Source organism: Abramis brama (assembly GCF_963993115.1).
Source record: "Abramis brama genome assembly, chromosome: 14".
NCBI classification, from domain to species: domain Eukaryota; kingdom Metazoa; phylum Chordata; class Actinopteri; order Cypriniformes; family Leuciscidae; genus Abramis; species Abramis brama.
In genome coordinates, this window is record NC_139976.1 from 19777766 (window position 1) to 19786035 (window position 8270).

Below are 8270 nucleotides of genomic sequence, written 5' to 3' on the forward strand. Positions count from 1 at the left end.
CAGGGCCGGCGAAAGTGCTGGGCAAACTGGGCAATTGCCCAGGGTGCCAGACACTAGAGGGTGCCGCACCATGACGAGCACGATCATTGAATAATTGATGGATGGCTTTGCTAAGAGCAGGGAATTTGATTTTCATACTCTGAGCAGTGGAAACGGGTAATCACAATGGCTATGTTTACATGCACAACTTTTGTTTCAATCGGACTGAATTCATTCCGATTGATGAATCTGAATGTAGTGTTTACATGAACGCCAAACAAGTGATCGGTTTGATGTGCGCGTTTATATGTTACAAGTTTCAAATCGGAATTGATTTTTTGACATGCGCACACTGCACAGATATACAGATTTACTTGCTGTTTGTGCATGAAAACCATTCTCCTACATTGGTTCTTTATTTGTTTTAAACAGCAGACTTAAAATGTATCCATTTCTGGTCATAATTTGGAGACAATGAACATATGAACCATTGTGCAGGCAGCCCCCTTAGGTCTTGAAGTGGTAGCTGCCTTCCCGAAAGTTGGGGTCCTTAAGCAGGTGGCTCCTTCATGAGCCACTTCATATATATTTAAGTTGGAAGCTGCCTCACCTAATATGGGTCCCTTATGCCTTTCGAAGCTGTGGCTGCCTTCCCCAGAGTTTGGGCCTTAAACAGGCAGCCCATCCATGAGCCACTGCAGTGCTTTCAGGTTGAAGCTGCCTCCCCTAAGCAGGTGGTCCCTTCACAAAGTCATTGCAATATATTCTATGGCTCATGAGGTGTAGCTTCCTTCTCTATCTATTAAATAGGATGTTCCTTCATGGGTATTTAATGGAGTATCCTCACCCCTAAAGGGGTTCCTTTTAAGTAGGAAACTCCTTAATACCAACAATTGGTAGCCTCCTCCCCCTTGTGTTGGGTTTAGTGAGTAGGAGGCTCCCTTGGGTATTGCCAAGGTGTAGGCCTCGCCAAATTTGCGTAAGCTTCAGGAAGGCCACCTTGAGGCTTGTAGAATGACTGTAGCCTACCTTTAACATAATGGGTTCTAAGCAAGGTCCTTGTCACAGCTTTCGAGCACTCACGATCTCCAAGGTAAGGGGAGCTCATGTATGAGCAAGTAGCCCCCTTATGATTGTCATGGGCAGCCGCCTCCCTCAAGTTTTTAGCAGGGGGCTCCCTTTTTCTAGAATGCTAAAGTTCAAAGGTTGTAGCTGCCTCTCCCTATCTGAGTCTTATAAGTAGGCAGCTTCCTTGTGGACAGCTTTTTAATGTAGCCGTTTCTAGTTTCCTCTAGTGGGAATAGTTACCCTTCCTCAAGGGTCAATCATCCCTGGTCCTAGCCTGGTCTAATCTGGGGATCACAGTCTTGGGTGAGCATTGGACTCCTCTCGATAAGAGGGTCTTTCTGCTGAGTCATTGGCTCCCCAGAAACCCCATATCTGGTCCTGGTGAGAAGCGGCTTTTTGCCTGAGTGTTGCTTTCCTTCTCACTGGTTGAACACTCTTAATTCAGGAATGCTGGCTGTGCAAGATGCTGACCTTAGGTCAGGCAGGGTGGAGCATTTCATTAGAAAATGCTCCCCTGTGGCGTTTATAAGGTTCATGCCTCCCCCTATAGTGGGTTTCTAAGTAGGCTAGCTTCCTTATGTATTCATGAAGCTGCGGCTGTCTCTCCACAGGCTGGGTTTTACAAGCAGACGGTCCCTTCATAAGTTTATAACAAGGTCGAAGCCGTCTCCCTCTGATTGCGGGTCCCTTAAGTAAACAGCTCCGTTAGGTTATGAGTGACAGGCGAGGAAACTATTGTTTTCCTGTGTGAGTATTCCCTTGAAGATAATGTCTAGCATAGAGGCTAGCATTACCAGATCTTTGAGCTCCGTCTGTCTAAATTAAGAAGGCATGGAGCTTGGGTGGTGGCCATAGGGAGTAATAGGGCTTTTCACACTTGAAATAGTTAACCCTGAGTCATTCTGAATCCTGGGTAAACTGAATCCTGAGTTATCTTGCTTCACGTTTCACACTGCTCATAATTTACCCGGGGTTAACAATTAATCCTAGGTATTCATAAACTGACGTTTCACATTGTTCATTCCCAAACCCTGGGTTAACTTTCTTATTTGCATATTTGCGGGTTCAGTGTCATTGAATGGATGAATGCAGCACGTGACCTGTTTAAAAGTAAAAAGTGGTGATAACCCCACTTCTAAATTACAAGTGTGAAATGTTCCTTTACCTGGGGTTAAAAGCGATGTTTAGAACAATGATAACCTGGGGTTAAGCGCAGTGTGAAAAGCCCTGAAAAACTGTCACTGACAGTTCCATGGATCTGAGTGAGGGAATTTGACTCTGGCATCTAAGTCCATTGAGGTTTGTTTTGTGCTTGTTACAGCCATTTAGGCAGTCATTACCTTAGCATGGTGGTGTTGGCCATTTGTTCCCCTAAGTGTCCTCTAGAGGATGCAGTGCAAGTGGCCATTAGAAAGGGAACATATCAGGTTACGCATGTAATGTCTCAGGTTATGCATCTCTCTGCCATGCACTGGGCCTGCCTATTTATGTCTCCTTCAGACAAACAAGTTGATGACGTCTAATTCAGGTCACACCAGTAGTGATGTCACGGACTGTCATCGGCCAATGACATTGTCGCGTTTTTACACATGCTTCAGACACTGGTTACACTGAAGGCGTTCCCCAAAGTGTCCTCTAGAGGACGCAGTGTCTTGTTCCCGTCTCAGGGAACCATGGTTACATGTGTAACCTGAGACATTTTCTGTGTGCTTTGACTGTGTGTCTTGATATTTAAAAAGGTACACTGACAGGTATCAAGCAATGATAAACTTTTAAAGGTACCATGCACACAATAGTGGGATCAATTAATCTGTTCTATCTAGGTTTACTGTTTACAAAACATAGAAGAAGATATTTTGAAGAATGTTTTCAGCAGAAGAAAGAAATGTACAGGTTTGGAACAACCTGAGGGTGAGTAAACATAATTGTCATTTTTGGGTGAACTACCCCTTTAATGCATAGAGGGATCTGATGGGTCATCATTTAAAAGTTGTTTCTGTTTTTTCCTCATGGGATTGTCATTATATGCAGGCATGATCTTTGCTTGGTAGGAGAGTACAAAGGAACATACAGTAAAGTTATTTAGCCTTTAGTTACAACAGACTATGGAAAACATAAATAGAAAACATGAAGGAAATCACCACTGTTTCCCAGTGTTCCCAAGGCTGCAAGCTCATCACACTTTGAAGTCGGAGATTAAAATAAGACATGAGAAGAAAGCATTTTTTTCACAAATAGATTTTATTCCAGGAGCAATATATTGTTGGTGAATGTTCTGTATGAAGCCAATTCAATTAATGTTATGCTTGATATATTGTTACACACACAAACATATAAACATATATATACATATATAAACATACAGACATACAGACATACATACACATAATAATTAAAAAAAATAAAATAAAAATTTAAGTAAGTTTGGGGCAACTGTATGTGCAATGTACAGTAACAGGGTCAGATCATTAAAGAATGCATTTATTTAACATTAAATGGAAATCGTAATCTGTCTTTTATGGCACAACTTAAACGCATAAATTGATTTTCCATGACAGCAGGGCATCGATCAAACCCATGATCATCTGACGAGACGACACTATCTTGTGTCTGTAATCAAACGTTTTCATTAAAGGGATACTCCACCGTTTTTTCATATTAAACTATGTTATTCCCTTAACTAAGACGAGTTGATACATACCTCTCTCATCTCAGTGCGTGCACTTAATCGCTCTAGCGCGCGGTGACACTTTGAAAGCACTTAGCTTAGCCCAGTATATTCAATGGTATCTAACAGCAATGAATTTAGAAGTGACCAAACACATCAACGTTTTCCCTATTTAAAAACATTTACACGAGTAGTTATACGACCAAGTATGGTGACACAAAATAAAGTCTGTCAATAGTGGGAAGAGGATCAGGCGTGACTTTTTACTGCGCCAGTCGAAGTACTCCCAAAAGTGCTATTCCGCCATACATTATAGCAGTGTTGTGCGTGAATGAGTTCAAAAGAACGCGTTCATTGAACACGCTCATTTTTTTGTGAACGTTGAACTGAACGCAACACATTTTTTAATAAAGAACTTGAACGTGAATTAGTTCACATTATGTGTCATGAACGGCAGACATCACTGTAAATGAACGTTGGAATTTGTTTTCCATTGAAAACTGAGTGACATCTGTTTTCTCTTTTGAAACGCAACGAGAGAAAGTTCCTCCCTCCTGTATTCTCGCTGGTGCCGCTTAAATCATGTATCACCAGACAGAAATGGTTTTGACATTGTGTGCGCAATGCATTGCGGGCAACGTAGTGTCCGGCTGAGAATAGTTGAATAGCATACTGGCTTCCGCACAACGTTACCCGTGATGAATTGCAGCAGAGCGGGCTAGGCATAGCAACGCCGCGTAGCAGGCAACGACGAGAGCGCGGAGGGCTAGAGGAGCGAGAGAGAGAGAGACAGACCAAAGACGAGAGTGAGAGAAAGCGCTGCAATTTAAAAAAAAATGGCTAGTGAAAGTGATGGCACGGAGACGGACACCGATTCTCCTTATGAACATTTAAAACAATTTTACACTCTTGCAAACCAAGACCCCGACGGCAAAAATCTTACCTTTCTGTGTAAGATATGTCCACCTGCGCAGCAAAAACAAGTTAGGACATCAACAACGTCCTTCTCGAATTTGAAACGGCACATTGAGTTAAAACATCCATCCAGTGTAAATGCATATATGCACGCCCTCGAGGGTCATAAGGGAGGAAAGGGAAAAAAGACCCCCTGCCAACCCCAAACGCAAATGACACTGCCAGCAGCCTTCAAGAGGTCCGTGGTGGTCTCACAGGAGCAGGTAGATAAACTGACTATCGACTACATTGTGGAAGATTTACAACCTCTAAGCAAAGTTGAGAAACCCTCGTTCATCAGACTAGTGACAGGTTTGCAACCAACCAGACATGTGCCTTCAAGAAAGCAAGTGCAGGGACTACTGAATAGAGAATTTAAGGAGGTTATCAATAAATTAAAAAGTGAACTTGCCGAGCTTGATTTTGTTTGCACAACAGCTGATTGCTGGTCAGCTGTCAACAAGGGATTCATGGGCATTACAGTTCATTGGCTTGACAAACATGATCCATCACTCAGGAAATCAGCTGCACTTGCATGCCGTCGTGTCAGGGGGTCACACACATATGATGTACTGGCAAAAGTACTGGCAGAGGTGTACAAGGAATTTAAAATCCAGAACAAAATTGTGTGCACAGTGACAGACAATGCCTCAAATTTTGTTAAGGCATTTAACTGTTTTGGAGAGGGTGTTGCTATTACAGCTGCGGCTGCAGCTGCTGATGAAACAGTGGAAGAGGCTTCTGTCCAGGCAATTGACAGTTTGGATGATGGTGATGGTGATGATGATGATGATGATGGGCTTGAGCCAGCACCCCTCTCAGCGTTAGAGGATCCCTGCCTCCCCCCTCACAGAAGGTGCATGGCCCACACCTTAAATCTTGTTGCTGCCGACACAAAGAATGTAACTGACAGGCAGTACAACACACTGGCGAGGCCTGTGTTTTCCAAAGCATGCGCTCTGTGGAACAGAGTTAAACGGAGCTCAAAAGCCTCAGATTTGGTTGAGGAAAAGCTAAAGATTGGCTTTGTCACTCCAAATAACACACGATGGAACTCAATGTTCCTCTCCATGCAGCGCCTGAGTCACATAGCCACATTGACTCCACAGGCCAGCGACCTGATAGCGCCAGGTGATCCAGCTCCTGAATATGACAGGCTGCTTCTGCACAACGTCTGTGATGAGTTCGGCCTTCGGCGGTTTTCCCCACAGGAGATTGATTTCATCCATAACTTTGTGAGTGTGATGCATCCCTTAGCCGCTGCACTAAACATTCTTCAAGGGGAGAAAAACACATTCCTTGGGTACCTGGTGCCTACAATTGTGCAGCTGAAAAATGACTTGAGAGGGCTGCTGGATGAGAGCTCAAAGCCTACAGCTACAGAAGGTCTGGCTGCATGTCGTCCTCTCATCCAAACCATGATTCAGGCAATCTGCAAAAGATTGGATGACAGGCTTGAAGAAAAAGAGAACATCCTGGCAGCTGTACTACTCCCAATGTTCAAGTTGGACTGGGTGTCGGATGACATTCAGCGCTTGCAGTACAGAGTGATGCTGAAGCAAGAAGTGCAATCTATCTCTGTGGTGGAGTCTGAACAAGCGCAAACCTCTGCAACAGAGAGAAAAAGCAGTGCTTCCTCCTTTTTTAAATTCAGTCGAAGCCCAGTAACAGTCACCAAGTCCGAGGTGGACATGTACCTGGATGCCCCAACTGCTGACAACTTCAATGAGTACACAGTCCTACCCAAGCTGAAAAAGCTGTTTGTGAAGTACAACACAGCAATCCCGTCAAGTGCTCCAGTGGAGAGGCTGTTCAGCACTGGTGGCCAGATATTTAGGCCCAGGAGAAACCGATTGGGAGATGCCAACTTCGAAAAACAGTTGGTGTTGAATGCAAACAAAAAACTCTTTGGACTGACCTGAGGGGAGAAAGAAGTATCCAGGGGGTGGGGTTCAGTTTTCAGTTCGCACTAGTGTAACCATGTTCCTGTAGATCATGTCCCCAGCACTGAATTGAAAAGGTCACCAACTACTGTATGAAAGTTGAAGTTACCTACCTAAAGTTGCATAAAGTTCCATCTTACACAAAGTTACATCTTAAAAATCACTGTATCAACCATAAAGATACGCAGTTTCCTTAAAAATAAAGTTTTTTGTGCCTTTGAGTTTTGCCTTCATTACCTTCATTCAAGAGTTTTGCTCATTTCATACACACACATATGTATATATAATATCATATATATCAAATAATATATACATATTTCATATTATATATTCTTTTTTTAATTAAATGCTGGTAGATTTCATTGCACTAAGTATAGAACTGGTCTACCTTGTCTGTACTGCTGCAAGTTTCATCACCTGGTAAGAAACCCACAATTGCAGTGTCATGAGCAAATGTCTACAATGAGCAGCTTCAAAGAACGTATAGTGATTTCTAGCTCGTAGTGTGAAAAAAAGTATTTATTTGAATATCTCACGAAAAAAGTAAAATGAACTGAACTTTGAACTAGTTCAGAATTAAAATTGTGAACTTTGAACGTGAACTGTTCACTTTGAGCATGTATGAACTGAACTTGAACTAGTTCAGAAAAGCTGTGAACTGGCACAACACTGCATTATAGTTATCCTTTTTAACCCGCTTAGAAAAGTGGCACGTTTTATTTTGTGTCACCATACTTGGTTGTATAACTACTCGTGTAAATGTTTTTAAATAGGGAAAACGTTGATGTGTTTGGTCACTTCTAAATTCATTGCTGTTAGATACCATTGAATATACTGGGCTAAGCGAAGTGCTTTCAAAGTGTCACCGCGCGCCAGAGCGATTAAGTGCACGCACTGAGATGAAAGAGGTATGTATCAGCTCGTCTTAGTTAAGGGAATAACATAGTTTAATATGAAAAATAGGTGGAGTATCCCTTTAAGCTTAACTGCCGTCTTATATTAAGGTATGATCATCACCATTACTATCACCAATTTTAATATTCAATACAAAATACTCCTGCTAGTGGTTTATTCATGGCTCGATGCTGTTAAGTATTGTTAACATCCCTGCTTTAAATATCCAGCACTGCTGTGGTGCAATAAAAACTATGGCTGCAGTACTAGAGGGCTTGTTAGACATACCAAAATGCAGTGCTATGTGGCCTGGTTCTGTCTGTGACACACAGCCTTCTACAAAAAGAGTGTCCGGTTTGATTTGCAGCACTGAGAGATATAAGCCTTAAAGGGATAGTTCATCCAAAAATTACAATTCTGTCATCGTTTACTCATGTTTTTCCGTATGATAAAAGAAAATATTTTAAAGAATGTCCAAGCTGCCCTTTTCCATGCAGTGAGTAAATAGGGGGCTAAACATATCTTTGCCATTTAATAGCATGGAAAAGAGCAGTCTGGACATTCAGACAAACTCTATATTCCACTTTAAAAAAAAAAGAAAGTCCTACATGTTTGGAAGAAAAGGACGAAGAAAAGGAGTAAAGGACGACAGAAGTTTAATTTTAGGCTGAACTATCTCTTTAAGATATGAAGCCTAGCGCAAGTTCTGCCAGGAAGACTTAATCGTTCTCGTCACTTATTACCTTCTTATCTATCCAATCATA